This window comes from Bos grunniens, chromosome 5 (genome assembly GCF_055505025.1).
Source record: "Bos grunniens cultivar Pamir isolate PY7600 chromosome 5, Bosgru_T2T1.0, whole genome shotgun sequence".
Classification (NCBI taxonomy): Eukaryota; Metazoa; Chordata; class Mammalia; order Artiodactyla; family Bovidae; genus Bos; species Bos grunniens.
Window position 1 is genome coordinate 83,677,434 of NC_141169.1, and position 17,758 is coordinate 83,695,191.

Genomic DNA, 17,758 nt, shown 5'->3' on the forward strand with positions numbered 1-17,758 from the left:
GTCATATCTGACTCTGTGCAGCACTATGGACTCTAGGCCGCCAGGCTCCTCAGTCCATAGGATTCTCCAGGCAAGAATACTGGAGTGGATTGCCTTGCCCTTCTCCAGGAAGGAAACGGCAACCCACTCCAGTATTCTTGCCTGGAGAATCACAGGGACAGAGGAGCCTAGTGGGCTTCCATCTATGGGGTTGCACAGAGTCGGACACGACTGAAGTGACTTAGCAGCAGCAGCCCTTCTCCAGGGGGTCTTCCTGACCTAAGAATCAAATCCGTGACTCAGGTCTCCTGCATTGGCAGGCAGGTTCTTTACCACTAGTTCCACCTTGGAAGCCCACTCGTATGATGATAATCCCCATCCTTTAAGTGGAATTAAGACCACAACTGCCCACATGCAGACATATGGACAGAAATACATCTCAGGATTATGTATTCGTAACTGTGAAAAGTTGGAACTAATCTAAATATCTAAAGATAGGGATTAGTGTAATAAATTATGGTGGATCTGTACAATGTAATAGCATATATTTGTTTAAACTTATATGTAGATAAATGGTTAATGACATAGAAAGTTGTTCAGAATATATTGTTAGGTTTGGGAGTTCTAAAGCATGTTACCAACAGTCTAACAGCTTTTACATAAAAATTATTTGAGAAACAGTATATGTATATATTCATAATATGGGCTTCCCTTGTGGTGCTAGTGATAAAGAACCCACCTGCTAATGCAGGAGACATAAGACATGCAGGTTTGATCCCTGGGTCGGGAAGATCCTCTGGAGTAGAAAGTGGCAACCCGCTCCAGTATTCTGACTGGGAAAATTCCATGGACAGAGGAGCCTGTCAGATTACAGTCTGTGAGGCTGCAAAGAGTTGAACACAACTGAGTGACTGAGCACATACACATAAATACATACATTCATAATATACACATTCCATATATATATATGCTGCTGCTGCTGCTAAGTCACTTCAGTCGTGTCCGACTCTGTGCAACCCCATGTACTGCAGCCCACCAGGCTTCTCCGTCCATGGGATTCTCCAGGCAAGAACACTGGAGTGGGTTGCTATTTCCTTCTCCAATGCATGAAAGTGGAAAGTGAAAGTGAAGTCGCTCAGTCGTGTCTGACTCTTAGCGACCCCATGGACTGCAGCCTACCAGGCTCCTCCATCCATGGGATTTTCCGGCAACAGTACAGGAGTGGGGTGCCATTGCCTTCTCCTATATATGTATATATATATATATATATTTAAAGACTGAAAGAGGAACAGTAAAATTAAAGCTTTAAGTGTTGTGATTATGAAAAAAAGATTATGATATATAATGTTATGCCAATTAATTTTTTTAAGGAGAGAGAGAATAAGTGCTTTTCAGTCTGCTTGGAAGAGTGTCCTGACAGGAATACATTAATTTTTCTGTTTTGGAAAAGATAGAAAGTAGATAGGATTTACAAAAAAAAGTGAATGGACCTTTCCAGTTTGACATGAAGAGTACTTGACCCCTGGCTTATTTTCTCATAGCCAGGGTTTTCAAAGGGGCTCTTGCCCAGACAAGCTAAATACAATTCAGGTTTGTCTGTTTGAAAATAAAGTCTCTTTTTTACAAGCTTCAGGGGACTTTGATTGGACCATTTAGTCAAACACATGACAATCCATTCAGAACCCTCACCAGACTGCCTTCTGAAAAATACTTTATAAACCTGGAAACAATGACTTCTAATTGATTTATACTTTAATTTTTAGCTGGCTTGACTAAATTGCAAACTATTTATCACCTAGGGTTTAAAGCATTCCAAGTTTAGGCTATTTCTCTCCCAAGTTAAAACCACCTATGTAAATAAAAAAACCCAAAGAAAAGCATAAAGGGAAGGTAAAAATATACTACATCTAACTGAAACGGTAAAGAATCTACCTGCCAATGCAAGAGATGGTGGATGCATAGATTTGATCCCTGGGTCTGAAAGATCCTGTGGATTATAAAATGGCAACCTGCTCCAGTCTTCTTAGCTGAAAAATTCTGGGGACAGAAGAGCCTGGCAGGCTACAGTCCATGGGATCATGAGGAGTTGGACACAACTGGACACTCACATAATGCAACCCATCTCTTTGCATTTTATTTATTACTCCTCTAACAGAAAAATCAGATGGATTTGTATTCCAAAGACCAGGTTCTCTTACTACTGTATGACCTTGCACAGATCAAAAAAGTCCTTTTTCCTCATTTGTAAGATGGGAGAATAGCAACAGGATATTTGCAGCAAAAAAAGAAATATTTTTTGATAAAAGTACTTTGTGAACCATATAACACCATTGCCATAATGGAAAAAATACTGAAGATAGATTTCAGTTTAGTAATAGCAAAGAGTCGGACACGACTGAGCGACTGAACTGAACTGAAGTGAACTGAATAGCTACCTTTTAGGACTAAATGAAATTAAGTGAGATAATATAAACACCTATTATAGAACTCAGAGCATATTCCCTCTTAGTTCAAGGTAGCTGTCTTTATTATCATCACTAATACTAATAATGAACAAAAATGCATGTTTCATAATGAAACCCTCTTTCTTTTGTCAACTTCAAATCAAATGAATTCTCTGCATCTACAAAAGACTTTTGGTGATATTTACATCCATGAAGAGAGAGGAAGTCCTTGTCAGACCTTTCTTGCTTTGATTTGTGTCTCCTCTCTATTAATTTTTATAGATTTCTGATACTAATAGAGATACAGTGGATTTTCCATCTGTGAAATAGGAAATAGTGCATACATAAGATGAGACAAAGTGATGCTGTGTTAACAGACAATCAGAGAATTTTAGTGGCTTAAAATGGTGAAGATTTATTTATTACTAGTGTTTCATGCCCAGTTCAGGCCAGCAATAAGGCTTGCTCATCAGGATTACTCAGGGTTCCAAACCAATGCAGCAGGTATCATCTTGAACATTGTTAATTTTTATGCCAGAAGGAAAAGACAAGATGGAAGGGTCTCAAGTAGAGACTTCTACTTACAACCCATTGATTGAACAGGAGTAGTTGGATGGCCCCAATGCAAATAAATAAAAGAAAGTCAAGAGGTACAATCTCCTCATATTCTAGGAAGGAGACATCTCTGACACTCCACACTTCTAGTGTGGTGAGCATGGGTTCTATACCTGGGTGGGGAAATAAGATCATGCATGTCACATCAGTTCAGTTACTCAGTCATGTCCAACTCTTTGCAACCCCATGGACTGCAGCATGCCAGGCTTCTCTGCCCATCACCAACTCCCGGACATTACTCAAACTCATGTCCATTGAGTTGGTGATGCCATCCAACCATCTCATCCTCTGTCATCCCCTTCTCCTGCCTTCAATCGTTCCCAGCATCAGGGTCTTTTCCAATAAGTCAGTTCTTTGCATCAGGTGGCCAAAGTATTGGAGTTTCAGCTTCAACATCAATCCTTCCAACGAATATTCAGGACTGATTTCCTTTGGCATTGGCTGCTTTGATCTCCTTGCAGTCCAAGAGACTCTCAAGAGTCTTCTCCAATACCACAGCTCAAAAGCATCAATTCTTCATCAGTCAGATTTCTTTATAGTCCAACTCTCACATCCATACATGATTACTGGAAAAAACATAGCTTTGACTAGATGGATCTTTGTTGGCAAAGTAATGTCTCTGGTTTTCAATATGCTGTCTAGGTTGGTCATATCTTTTCTTCCAAGGAGCAAGCGTGTTTTAATATCATGGCTGCAGTCACCATCTGCAGTGATTTTGGAGCCCCCCAAAATAAAGTGTGTCACTATTTCCATTGTCTCCCCATCTATTTGCCATGAAGTAATGGAACCTGATGCCATGATCTTAGTTTTCTGAATGTTGAGTTTTAAGCCAAATTTTTTACTCTCCTCTTTCACTTTCATCAAGAGGCTCTTTCAGATCAGATCAGATTAGTCGCTCAGTCGTGTCCGACTCTTTGCGACCCCATGAATCACAGCACGCCACGCCTCCATGTCCAACACCAACTCCCGGAGTTCACCCAGACTCACGTCCATCGAGTCAGTGATGCCATCCAGCCATCTCATCCTATGTCGTCCCCTTCTCCTCCTGCCCCCAATCCCTCCCAGCATCAGAGTCTTTTCCAATGAGTCAACTCTTTGCATGAGGTGGCCAAAGTACTGGAGTTTCAGCTTTAGCATCATTCCTTCCAAAGAAATCCCAGGGCTGATCTCCTTCAGAATGGACTGGTTGGATCTCCTTGCAGTCCAAGGGACTCTCAAGAGTGTTCTCCAACACCACAGTTCAAAAGCATCAGTTCTTCGGCGCTCAGCCTTCTTCACAGTCCAACTCTCACATCCATACATGACCACAGGAAAAACCACAGCCTTGACTAGACGGACCTTTGTTGGCAAAGTAATGGCTCTGCTTTTGAATATGCTATCTAGGTTGGTCATAAATTTCCTTCCAAGGAGTAAGTGTAGTTCTTTGCTTTCTGCCATAAGGCTGGTGTCATCCCTTATGTCACATAGTGTGGCCCAAAAATTTTTCTAAAAAAAGAAGAAGATATCCCAGGAAGGAGAAAAAAGCAGGAATATTTGTCAGCAGTATTAATATTAATGACCTACATACTGTATGTGTGAAAAACACTGTTCAAATACTAGGTGTTACTTGAGTCCCTTTCTCCATGTCTTAAAGAAACACTGATAGTTAAGCTCTTTACAAAAGAAAAATGCAAGATACTATATAATATTTTGTAATAATATATATTTGATGCAATTTTAATTTTTAAAACATCAAATTAGAACAGAAAAAATAACTTCTCCTGGTCTCTTCAGTCTCTTGTGACATTCATTCACATTAGAAATTCACTCACATTGTATAATACCCTATTTTTTAAAAAATTTATTTTTAAAACTAAAAAGTAGAGTTTTTTTTCTTCAATCTCATTGCCTTTCCCATTATTAATTTTAGGGCTGAATCCTAAAATTTTTATTTTCTCAAGTAAGAGAAAGAATATCCCTCCAAAGACTGTTTTTCATGACAATAGTGGAATTCAACTTATAAAAAAATTCATCCTTAATGTAAGCAGTCTAATGAAAATTAAAATAATTTGAATACATTCTGGGAAGTTAATGTAGTCACTTTGTTTTAGAGTGTCTATTCATATTCTGTGTATCTAGTATTTAAAATTATTATACCTTTATAAAGCAATCACTTTCCAGTTTTAAAAAGAATTTTAATGGTATCACTCTGGTTTTTAAATAAATATTTATTTTAAATATTATTATTTTAAAAATATTATTAAAATATTTATTTTAAATAAATAGATAACCTTTTTGGTTTTTGGATCTGCCCCAGAGTTCCTATACTTTATTTGGTTCTTCCTTTATAATTTATTAGCCCATTTAATATAGAGTATCATTTTTAAGAAGTTGATTTCTTTATAAGTGATTATGACTGCTTCAAAATCTATTCAAATTGTTAAGAAGAACTCTTTGGAGATAATATCAGATCTCAGAAACATCTGTAAACTAAGAGGGTTTAGAGGAGATTTTTTTTAACACCTCCCATTTGTTGGTCTTTCCTTCTCTTGCGATGCATGCATGCTCAGTCACTCAGTTGTGTCTGACTCTTTTCAGTCCCTGTGGACTGTAACCCTCCAGGCTCCTCTGTCCGTGGGATTCTCTAGGCAAGAGTACTGGAGTGCGTTGCCATGCCCTCCTCCAGGGGATCTTCACGACCCAGGGATCAACCCCACATCAACTGCATTGGCAGGCAGACTGTTTACCACTGAGCCACCTCAGAAGCCCAAACCTCAGTTTACTCATCCATAATATGGAAAATTTAGGAAGTTCTCATTATAAGAGGATAATTGTTACCAGGGGAAAAAAAGTAAATATCAGAGGGGGGGATAGTATTTTATAGTAACCATGGAAGAAAATTTGTTATATGTATTTTACCAAAATAAAAAATAATTGGAAAAAAATTCAGGTTACAGTTGTAGCCATGAAATACTTAGACTGAACAGAGACTGAATCACATTAGGGATTTTGTTTTTTTTTGCAGGTTTAAAATATAATTATTTTATTTTATTTTATTTTTTTGTGTGTTTATTTTTTATTTTTATTTTTTTTAATTTAATTTTATTTTTAAACTTTACATAATTGTATTAGTTTTGCCAAATATCAAAATGAATCCGCCACAGGTATACATGTTAAACTCTACAATATTAGTTTTGCCAAATATCAAAATGAATCCACCACAGGTATACCTGTGTTCCCCATCCTGAACCCTCCTCCCTCCTCCCTCCCCATACCCTCCCTCTGGGTTGTCCCAGTGTACCAGCCCCAAGCATCCAGTATCGTGCATCGAACCTGGACTGACGACTCGTTTCATACATGATATTATACATGTTTCAATGCCATTCTCCCAAATCTCCCCACCCTCTCCCTCTCCCACAGAGTCCATAAGACTGATCTATACATCAGTGTCTCTTTTGCTGTCTCGTACACAGGGTTGTTGTTACCATCTTTCTAAATTCCATATATATGCGTTAGTATACTGTATTGGTATTTTTCTTTCTGGCTTACTTCACTCTGTATAATAGGTTCCAGTTTCATCCATCTCATTAGAACTGATTCAAATGTATTCTTTTTAATGGCTGAGTAATACTCCATTGTGTATATGTATCACAGCTTTCTTATCCATTCATCTGTTGATGGGCATCTAGGTTGCTTCCATGTCCTGGCTATTATAAACAGTGCTGCGATGAACATTGGGGTACATGTGTCTCTTTCCCTTCTGGTTTCCTCAGTGTGTATGCCCAGCAGTGGGATTGCTGGATCATAAGGCAGTTCTATTTCCAGTTTTTTAAGGAATCTCTACACTGTTCTCCATAGTGGCTGTACTAGTTTGCATTCCCACCAACAGTATAAGAGAGTTCCCTTTTCTCCACACCCTCTCCAGCATTTATTTCTTGTAGACTTTTGGATCGCAGCTATTCTGACTGGCGTGAAATGGTACCTCATAGTGGTTTTGATTTGCATTTCTCTGATTAATGAGTGATGTTGAGCATCTTTTCATGTGTTTGTTAGCCATCTGTATGTCTTCTTTGGAGAAATGTCTATTTAGTTCTTTGGCCCATTTTTTGATTGGGTCATTTACTTTTCTGGAATTGAGCTGCAGGAGTTGCTTGTATATTTTTGAGATTAGTTGTTTGTCACTTGCTTCATTTGCTATTATTTTCTCCCATTCTGAAGGCTGTCTTTTCACCTTGCTAATAGTTTCCTTTGTTGTGCAGATGCATTTAAGTTTAATTAGGTCCCGTTTGTTTATTTTTGCTTTTATTTCCAATATTCTGGGAGGTGGGTCATAGAGGATCCTGCTGTGATGTATGTCAGAGAGTGTTTTGCCTATGTTCTCCTCTAGGAGTTTTATAGTTTCTGGTCTTACGTTGAGATCTTTAATCCATTTTGAGTTTATTTTTGTGTATGGTGTTAGAAAGTGTTCTAATTTCATTCTTTTACAAGTGGTTGACCAGTTTTCCCAGCACCACTTGTTAAAGAGATTGTCTTTAATCCATTGTATATTCTTGCCTCCTTTGTCAAAGATAAGGTGTCCATATGTGCGTGGATTTATCTCTGGGCTTTCTATTTTGTTCCATTGATCAATATTTCTGTCTTTGTGCCAGTACCATACTGTCTTGATAACTGTGGCTTTGTAATAGAGCCTGAAGTCTAGGGATTTTTTTTTAACATATTTTTTTCTGATATTGTATGATGTTATGCATTGACATCCTCAATTTACATTTAACATCACAATCATATAGAGGGTTCCTCTTTAAAAAAAATAAGTTTTCTGAGATCTTTTGATGTTCATTTTTTTTAATTTAAACCATTGTTTTCAATAGTTTCCATTTAGTGAAAACAGTTGAAACAACTGAACTTCCTCCTTAGTTATCTCTTCCCATTACAGAGTGTCGACTGTAGGGCAAATTCTTAGAAATGGGTCAAAGAGAATGCACATTTTGTATTTCCCACACTGATTGCAAAAACTATCATCCCGAGGTTGCACTAATTTCCACTGTTACCAGCACATAGTACAAGAAAATTTCCATTTCCCCTTATGCTGTTCACACCAGGACTTGTCCAGATTTTCAGTCTTGCCACAGAAAGAGAGACTCACAGACATAGAAAACAAACTTATTGTGATTACCAAAGGGGATGTAGGGGGAAGGGAGAAATAAGAGTTTGGGATTAACATATACATACTGTTATATGTACAATAAATGACAGGACTTCCCCTGGTGGCCCAGTGGTTAAGAATTCACCTGTCTGAAAGAAATCAATGAGGACACTAATAGATGGAGAAATATACTGTGTTCATGGATCAGAAGAATCAGTATAGTGAAAATGAGTATACTACCCAAAGCAATCTATAGATTCAATGCAATCCCTATCAAGCTATCAATGGTATTTTTCACAGAGCTAGAACAAATAATTTCACAATTTGTATGGAAATACAAAAAACCTTGATTAGCCAAAGCAATCTTGAGAAAGAAGAATGGAACTGGAGGAATCAACCTGCTTGACTTCAGGATCTACTACAAAGCCACAGTCACCAAGACAGTATGGTACTGGCACAAAGACAGAAATATAAATCAATGGGACAAAATAGAAAGCCCAGAGATAAATCCACGCACCTATGTACGCCTTATCTTTGACAACGGAGGCAAGAATATACAATGGAGAAAAGACAATCTCTTTAACAAGTGGTGCTGGGAAAATGTCAACCACTTGTAAAAGAATGAAACTAGAACACTTTCTAACACCATACACAAAAATAAACTCAAAATGGATTAAAGATCTAAACGTAAGACCAGAAACTATAAAACTCCTAGAGGAGAACATAGGCAAAACACTCTCCGACATACATCACAGCAGAATCCTCTATGACCTACCTCCCAGAATATTGGAAATAAAAGCAAAAATAAACAAATGGGACCTAATTAAAATTAAAAGCTTCTACACAACAAAGGAAACTATAAGCAAGGTGAAAAGACAGCCTTCAGAATGGGAGAAAATAATAGCAAATGAAGCAACTGAAAAAGAATTAATCTCAAAAATATACAAACAACTTCTGCAGCTCAACTCCAGAAAAATAAATGACCCAATCAGAAAATGGGCCAGGGAACTAAACAGACATTTCTCCAAAGAAGACATACAGATGGCTAACAAACACATGAAAAGATGCTCAACATCACTCATTTCAGAGAAACGCAAATCAAAACCACAATGAGGTACCATTTCATGCCAGTCAGAATGGCTACTATCCAAATGTCTACAAGCAATAAATGCTGGAGAGGGTGTGGAGAAAAGGGAACCCTCTTACACTGTTGGTGGGAATGCAAACTAGTACAGCCACTATGGAGAACAGTGTAGAGATTCCTTAAAAAACTGGAAATAGAACTGCCATATGACACAGCAATCCCACTGCTGGGCATACACACTGAGGAAACCAGAATTGAAAGAGACACGTGTACCCCAGTGTTTATCATAGCACTGTTTACAATAGCCAGGACATGGAAGCAACCTAGATGTCCATCAGCAGATGAATGGATAAGAAAGCTGTGGTATATATAAACAATGGAGTATTATTCAGCCATTAAAAAGAATACATTTGAATCAGTTCTAATGAGGTGGATGAAACTGGAGCCTATTATACAGAGTGAAGTAAGCCAGAAAGAAAAACACCAATACAGTATACTAATGCATATATATGGAATTTAGAAAGATGGTAACGATAATCCTGTATGCAAGACAGCAAAAGAGACACTGATGTATAGAACAGTCTTTTGGACTCTGTGGGAGAGGGCGAGGGTTGGATGATTTGGGAGATGGCATTGAAACATGTATAATATCATATGTGAAACGAATCGCCAGTCCAGGTTCGATGCAGGATACAGGATGCTCAGGGCGGGTGCACTGGGATGACCTAGAGGGATGGTATGGGGAGGGAGGCGGGAGGGGGGTTCAGGATGGGGAACACGTGTACACCCATGGCGGATTCATGTTGATGTATGGCAAAACCAATACAATATTGTAAAGTAATTAGCCTCCAATTAAAATAAATAAATTTATATTAAAAACAAAAAAGAATTCACCTGTCAAGCAGGGGACACAGGTTCAATCCCTAGTGGGGGATGATCCCACATACCCAGGGGCAGCTAAGCTTGTGCACCACACCTACTGAACCCTGGAACCACAATTACTTAAGTCCATGCACCCTAGAGCTTGTGCTCTGCAACAAAGAGAAGCCACTGCAATGAGAAACCCAAGCACCAAAACTAGAGAGTAGCCCCTGCTCACGACAACTAAAGAAAGACTGTGCACATCAATGAAGACCTAGCACAGCCAAAATTAAATAAATAAAATAAGCAGCAAAGACACACTGTATATAGAGCACAGGGAACTATATTCAATATCTTGTAATAACCTATCATGGAAAAGAATCTGAAAAAATATATATACGTATAGCTGAATCACTTTGCTGTACACCTGAAACTAATGCAACATTGTAAATGAACCATACTTCAATTTTAAAAATGGTTTTAAAAAAAGAAAGCAAGAGAGACTAAGACTTTGGTATGGTATTAGAAATAAAGCCCAGTGTTAAGTGGAAGGTTTGTGTGGAGACTCATTTTGTAATAGGTCCATTTGTTAGTAGTGATTTTCATGCTTTGGGACTCATTTGAACAATCTCATAAGAATAGGGACTCAGGGAATGAATACTTGGATAAGGAGGACCCTCTCCTCTCCATCTGATACAATCTCCTCATAGACACTTAGTCTGAGTGCCTCTTCTTCCTCTCAGCTGTGGAGCTAAGGTTGGGAACAAGACAGTCTAAGGAAGAAAGTCACAAAACCTGTGGCTTGTTTGATCATAGAGGATTCAAGTATAGTCTGGGGTCATGTTGTTTGTTGCTGGGTTGATAATTTCTCTTTGCCTAATAGTTTTATAAATCTGGAAGCAAGGGATTGTAGGGAAGAAGTTATTGGACCTGTCTCTCACTCTGCTACACTCTCCAACACCCCTGTGAGTCAGGTTGATTTCAGAGGGTTGGATTCATGTATTTTATGCTGATTTGGGTTCCAGGAGGACGTAACCCAAATAGGACTTTCAAAAACATGATCTTTTTTTCTGATTAGGCCACACAGGGCCTTGCAGATAAGGTTAAGGAGATTTATCTACCCTTAATAGCAACTGGAAGTTATTACAGGGTTTTAGGCAGATGAATGGTGTGAAATTTACATTTAAAAAGTACTCTGTTTCTCTCATATGGAGAACTGGTCTTATAAGTATTAAGTTGAATATTCTAAGTTGCCATGGTAAGCAGGAATAAATGTCTGGTCTACTTGTGAGTGTGTCTAACCAGGGCTGAATAGTACAAATATGATCAGATATGATAGATAAGTGAACATCAGATGTATCATCTTAGTCATCAAGTACATTTCTGATTTAGCTTCTCATTTAGATTTTCTTATGTATTGGGGGTATGCCAGTTAGCCAGTAGAAAAATTTGGTTTGCTAGGCAATTACTTTTCTCATTATAAATTGCTACTTGTTCTTTTCAGAGCTATATTACTATTGCTCTGTATTAGTTTCTCTGAGTTTGATCACCTCTGACAAAGTTAAATTTCTAGCTTGTAAAGCTAAGGACCAGGCTCTTAAGGACAAAGCCTCTTGTTGACATCTTAGTGGTGGTTCTCTGACTGTAACAGTTTCTGGTAGAATCTCGCTGGAGTAAAATTCTTTTAAGAGGATTAATACACAGACTATTTTAATAATTTTGAAGTGTTTTAAATGAGCCTGTTTTAATATTTTAAATGATTATTGAAAGACTCACTCACCTATTTAAAATGGCCTAATTGTGGGTCAGGTTTCCTAGGGAAAAGACCAGGAGATTTGTTGGAGAGTGATCTCTGGCACAACTCAGGTAAGCAAGAGAAGGTAGCAAGATTAGGCAGAGGAAGAAGTGGAACTCAGATGCAGATGCAACAGAAGCCTCAGTCTATCCCCCAGGGAACTCTGTAGTTGGGATGACTTTTCCAAGTTGCCCAATTGAGACGAGGGGACAGGATTTTGCACCCCAATCTCAACCAGCTGTTGAATGTGGGAGAGGCAGCCACTTGGCTCAGGGAATAGCTGAAGAAGGATGCATCTGTGGGTGCCAGTGTTTCAGGCAGATTTGGAGTTGGATGGTGCCCCACAGCATCCACTACCAGCCCACTGAAGTGGTTCCAGGCTTCATCCTTGGTCCTAGGCTTGTTTATTGCATGTACCAATAAAATCAGTCAGTCAGTTCAATCACTCGGTCATGTCTGACTCTTTGTGACCCCATGAACTGCAGCACACCAGGCTTCCCTGTCCATCACCAACTCCTGGAGCTTACTTAAACTCATGTGCTTTGAGTCGGTGATGCCATCCAGCCATCTCATCCTCTGTCATCCCCTTCTCCCACCTTCAATCTTTCCCAGCATCAGAGTCTTTTCACATGAGTCAGTTCTTCACATCAGGTGGCCAAAGTATTGGAGTTTCAGTTTCAGCATCAGTCCTTCCAATGAATATTCAGGACTGATTTCCTTTAGGATTGACTGGTTTTATCTCCTTGTGGTCCAAGGCACTCTCAAGAGTCCACAGTTCAAAAGCATCAATTCTTCGGTGCTCAGCTTTCTTTATAGTCCAACTCTCACATCCATACATGACTACTGGAAAAACCATAGCTGTGACTAGATGGACCTTTGTTGGCAAAGTAATGTCTCTGCTTTTCAATATGCTGTCTAGATTGGTCATACCTTTTCTTCCAGGGAGGAAGCATCTTTTAATTTCATGGCTGCAGTCACCATCTGCAGTGATTTTGGAGCCCCAAGAATGAAGTCTGTCACTGTTTCCATTGTTTCCCCATCTATTTGCCATGAAGTGATGGAACCAGATGCCATGATCTTAGTTTTATGAATGTTGAGCTTTAAGCCAACTTTTGCACTCTCCTCTTTCACTTTCATCAAGAAGCTCTTTAGTTCTTCTTCACTTTCTGCCATTATGGTGGTGTCATCTGCATATCTGAAGTTCTTGATATTTCTCCTGGCAATCTTGATTCCAGCTTGTGCTTCTTCCAGCCCAGCGTTTCTCATGATGCACTCTGCATATAAGTTAAATAAGCAGGGTGACAATATACAGCCTTGACGTACTCCTTTTCCTATTTGGAACCAGTCTTTTGTTCCATGTTCGGTTCTAACTGTTGCTTCTTGACCTGATACAGATTTCTCAGGAGGCAGGTCAGGTGGTCTGATATTTCCATCTTTTTAAGAATTTTTCACAGTTTATTGTGATCCACACAGTCAAAGGCTTTGGCATAGTCAATAAAGCAGAAGTAGATGTTTTTCTGGAACTCTCTTGCTTTTTTGATGATTCAACAGATGTTGGCAATTTGATCTCTGGTTCCTCTGCCTTTTCTAAATCCAGCTTGAACATCTGGAAGGTCATGGTTCACATACTGTTGAAACCAGGCTTAGAGAATTTTGAGCATTACTTTAGTAGCGTGTGAGATGAGTGCAATTGTACAGTAGTTTGAACATTCTTTGGCATTGCCTTTCTTTGGGATTGGAATGAAAACTGACCTTTTCCAATCCTGTGGCCACTGCTGAGTTTTCCAAATTTGCTGGCATATTGAGTGCAGCACTTTCACAGCATCATCTGTTAGGATTTGAAATAGCTCAACTGGAATTCCATCACCTCCACTAGCTTTGCTCGTAGTGATGCTTCCTAAGGCCCACTTGACTTTGCATTCCAGGATGTCTGGCTCTAGGTGAGTGATCACACCATTGTGATTATCTGGGTCGTGAAGATCTTTTTAGTACAGTTCTTCTGTGTATTCTTGCCACCTCTTCTTACTATCTTCTGCTTCTGTTAGGTCTATACCATTTCTGTCCATTATTGTGCCCATCTTTGCATAAAATGTTCCCTTGGTATCTCTAATTTTCTTGAAGAGATCTCTAGTCTTTCCCATTCTATTGTTTTCCTCTATTTCTTTTCATTGGTCTCTGAGGAAGGCTTTCTTATCTCTCCTTGCTATTCTTTGAAACACTGCATTCAGATGGGTATATCTTTCCTTTTCTCCTTTGCCTTTCACTTCTTTTCTTTTCTCAGCTCTTTGTAAGGCCTCCTCAGACAACCATTTTACCTTTTTGCATTTCTTTTTCTTGGGGATGGTCTTGATCACTCTCTCTGTACCATGTCATGAACCTGGGTCCATAGTTCTTCACGCACTCTATTAGATCTAATCCCTTGAATTTATTTGTCACTTCTATTTTGAATCTATTTGTCACCAACCTGCCAACACAGGAGACATAAGAGACTTGGGTTCTGTCTCTTGTTCATGAAGATCCCCTGGAGAAGAGCATGGCTATTCACTCCAGCATTTTTGCCTGGAGAATCCCACGGACAAAGGAGCCTGGCTGGCAATAGTTCATGGGGTCAGAAAGAGTCGGATATGACTGAAGGGACTCAACAGCTGCAGCATCATGATATACTGGGGTCACATTACTTTTATCTTACCCTGTGGTGGTGGGGCTTCAGTCATTAAGTCGTGTCCGACACTTGCGACCCCATGGACTGTTGACCGCCAGGCTCCTCTGTCCATGGGATTCTCCAGGCAAGAATGTTGGAGTGGGTTGCCATTTCCTTCTCCATGGGATCTTCTGACCCAGGAATCGAACCCAGGTCTCCTGCACTGCAGACAGATTCTTTACTGATGAGCTACAAGGGTTTCCCTTGTAGCTTACCCTGCTTTCCCTTAAATTCATCATGAAGAACATCAGACCAACAGAAGTCAGAGATACTATGCAAAATAACTGGCCTATACTCTTCAAAATATAAACTTCATGAAAAAAAAAAAAGGTGGACTGAGAAATTGTTTCAGATTTTAAAAACTAGAGAGACAACACAGCTAAATGCAACATTTAATCCCCAATTAGATCCTTGACCAGAATTTTATTATTATTTGCTATAAAGGACATTTTGGTGACCGTTGATGAAAATTTGATTAAGATCTATAATTTAGATAAAGTTAATGTGAATTTTCTGATTTTGATGATCATTCTATGGTTATGTAAGAGAATATCCTGTTCCTAAGAAATACACACAGGAATATTTAAGTACAAAATGGTGAAACATTCCATTTGAACAATGCCATTTATTTTTATCTCAAATATTCCCAATTTTGCCCTGGGAAAAACTACTGTATCTGTCAATGGACAACCTGACATTTTTAGTGCATGCTAAGTCACTTGGGTCGTGCCCAACATTGAGCGACCCTATGGACTGTAGCCTGCCAGGCTCCTCTGTCCACAGATTCTCCAGGCAAGAATACTGGAGTGGGTTGCCATGCCCTTCCTGGGGGAACTTCCCGACATTTTCAGTAACTAAGACTAATTACAAATCACAGAAATATATTTACCTAGAATGCATACAGGAAGAAAAAACCCTGCTTCCTAAAGGGGCTCTTTCTTATAGTTGTTTTATTTTTTTTTACAAGAGCCAGGTGGCTTGTGCAACTACTTCCTTCCTGAGTATGTCTTTTGTTCCTGAGGTCCAAAGGCCCTATTTCATTTGCCTTCCCTCTTTGATATTTTTAAAAGAACAATTTGTTGCGAACTAGTTCCATATTATGTAAATATTGTTAGTGGAACCTCCATGGGAATTACAGTATCTAAATAATGGTAAAGTAGTCCCTCGAAGTTCAAACAGTAAGGTGCTTTGAGTCCTGCTGAGCCCTTCTGAATACAATAAGAATAATATTGTTACAAATTTTATAGTTATTTAGTGCTTTCATCAAAGGATCCCAAAGCAATTTACATGTATTAATTAAGCAATTGAACACTCCTGTGAGCATGCTGCATATTATTCTCCTCACTTCAAAGATGATTCAACTAAAGAAAAATTAAATGGTGATAAATAGATCATGGAATTCTCCAGGCAAGAATACTGGGGTGGGTAGCCATTCCCTTCTCCAGGGGATCTTATGGACCCAGGGATCAAACCCATGTCTCTTGCATCTCCTGTATTGGCAGGCAGGATCTTTACCGCTGGTACCACCTGGGAAACCCCAATAAATAGATAGATGTATATTCATGTCTGACTCTTTGCAGCCCCATGGACTGTAGCCTGCCAGGCTCCTCTGTCCATGGAATTCTCCAGACAAGAATACTGGAGTGGGTAGGTATTCCCCTCTTCAGGGATCTTCATGACCCAGGGATCAAACCCAGGTCTCCTGCATTGCAGGTAGATTCTTTACTGTGTGAGCCATCAGGGAAGCCCCATATACATACTGGATTGGCCAAAAAAGTCCTTAGGGTTTTTAATGTCAGGTAATATGGAAAAACTCAAACAAACTTTGGCCAACCCAATACATATGCATATAGTAGTAGTAGTGTTAGTTGCTCAGTCATGTCTGACTCTTTGCAACCCATGGACTGTAGCCCACCAGCCTGCTTGTCCATGGAATTCTCCAGGCAAGAATAATGGAGTGGGTTGTCATTTCCTCCTCCAGGGACATATGCATATAAATGTATATATTTAAGTACTTATATGGGATATAAAATTAATGGAAAACAATTGTTTACCATGTAAAACTAATGCCTTTTATTTACTTATTTTTATACCTCTAATGTCTATCTATCTACCTATGTGATAACCAACTCATCCCAGTTTGCCAGGCATTTCCTTGGTTCCAGCACTGAAAATCTTGTGTCCTAGGAACAACCTCAGTATTGGGCAAAGCAGAAACATTGGTTACTCTAAGTAGAACCTTTGCTTTTTTTTCAAGGTAAATGAATGAAAATTGACTTTAAAAGTCAAAGATCCCACTAGTTAATAAAGTGTGGACTGGCCTTGTGGTCCTATGAATTTAAATTTTCACTCTGTTCTATTAAAAAAGTGAAAATTGGGTCAACTTACATGGGCTTTTACATTCTCCACCAAACATTTTAAATTGAAATTTTTTTGAGGAACTGGCCATATAAATAAATAGTGGCACAAAACAGAATTGCATTTTGCTTCTAGCCTCTTGTGAGTCCAATCTTAAATTTCATAGCACTGAGAAATGGAAGTTATTAAAGTTTTAAGGGGCTTGAAGCTTTGTAATAGGAAGGTAGACTAGGAAAAATATAAAGTCAAAAATGAATCAACAGAACCCTCAAGAGATGAGAAGTAACAGATTTTGACAAAACAGAAGCAAGAAGTATGTTCATGGGACTTCCCTGGTGGCACAATGGGTAGGAATCAGCCTGCCAATGCAGGGGACACAGGTTTGATCCCTGATCCGAGGAAATTCCACATGCCTTGGAGCAGGTAAGGCCATGTGCCACAACTACTGAGCACATACTCTGGAGCCTATGAGCTTCAGCCACTGAGCCTGTGTGCTGTGACTACTGAAGCTCATGCTGTGCTCCAAAATAGGAGAGACTGCCACAATGAGAAGACTGCACATTACGACTAGAGAGGAGCCCCTGCTCACCACAACTAGAGAAAGCCCGCATGCAGCAACCAAACACTCAGCACAGCCACAGATAGATAAATAAATGAAATTTCTAAAAAAGAAATATGTTAATGAATGGCTTCCTACAGTAACATTGGATCTTGACCCTAGCATCATCATCATCAACATTATCGTCGTCATCATCATCCCATTGTTTGTTGTTCAGTCACTCACTTGTGTCCGACTCTT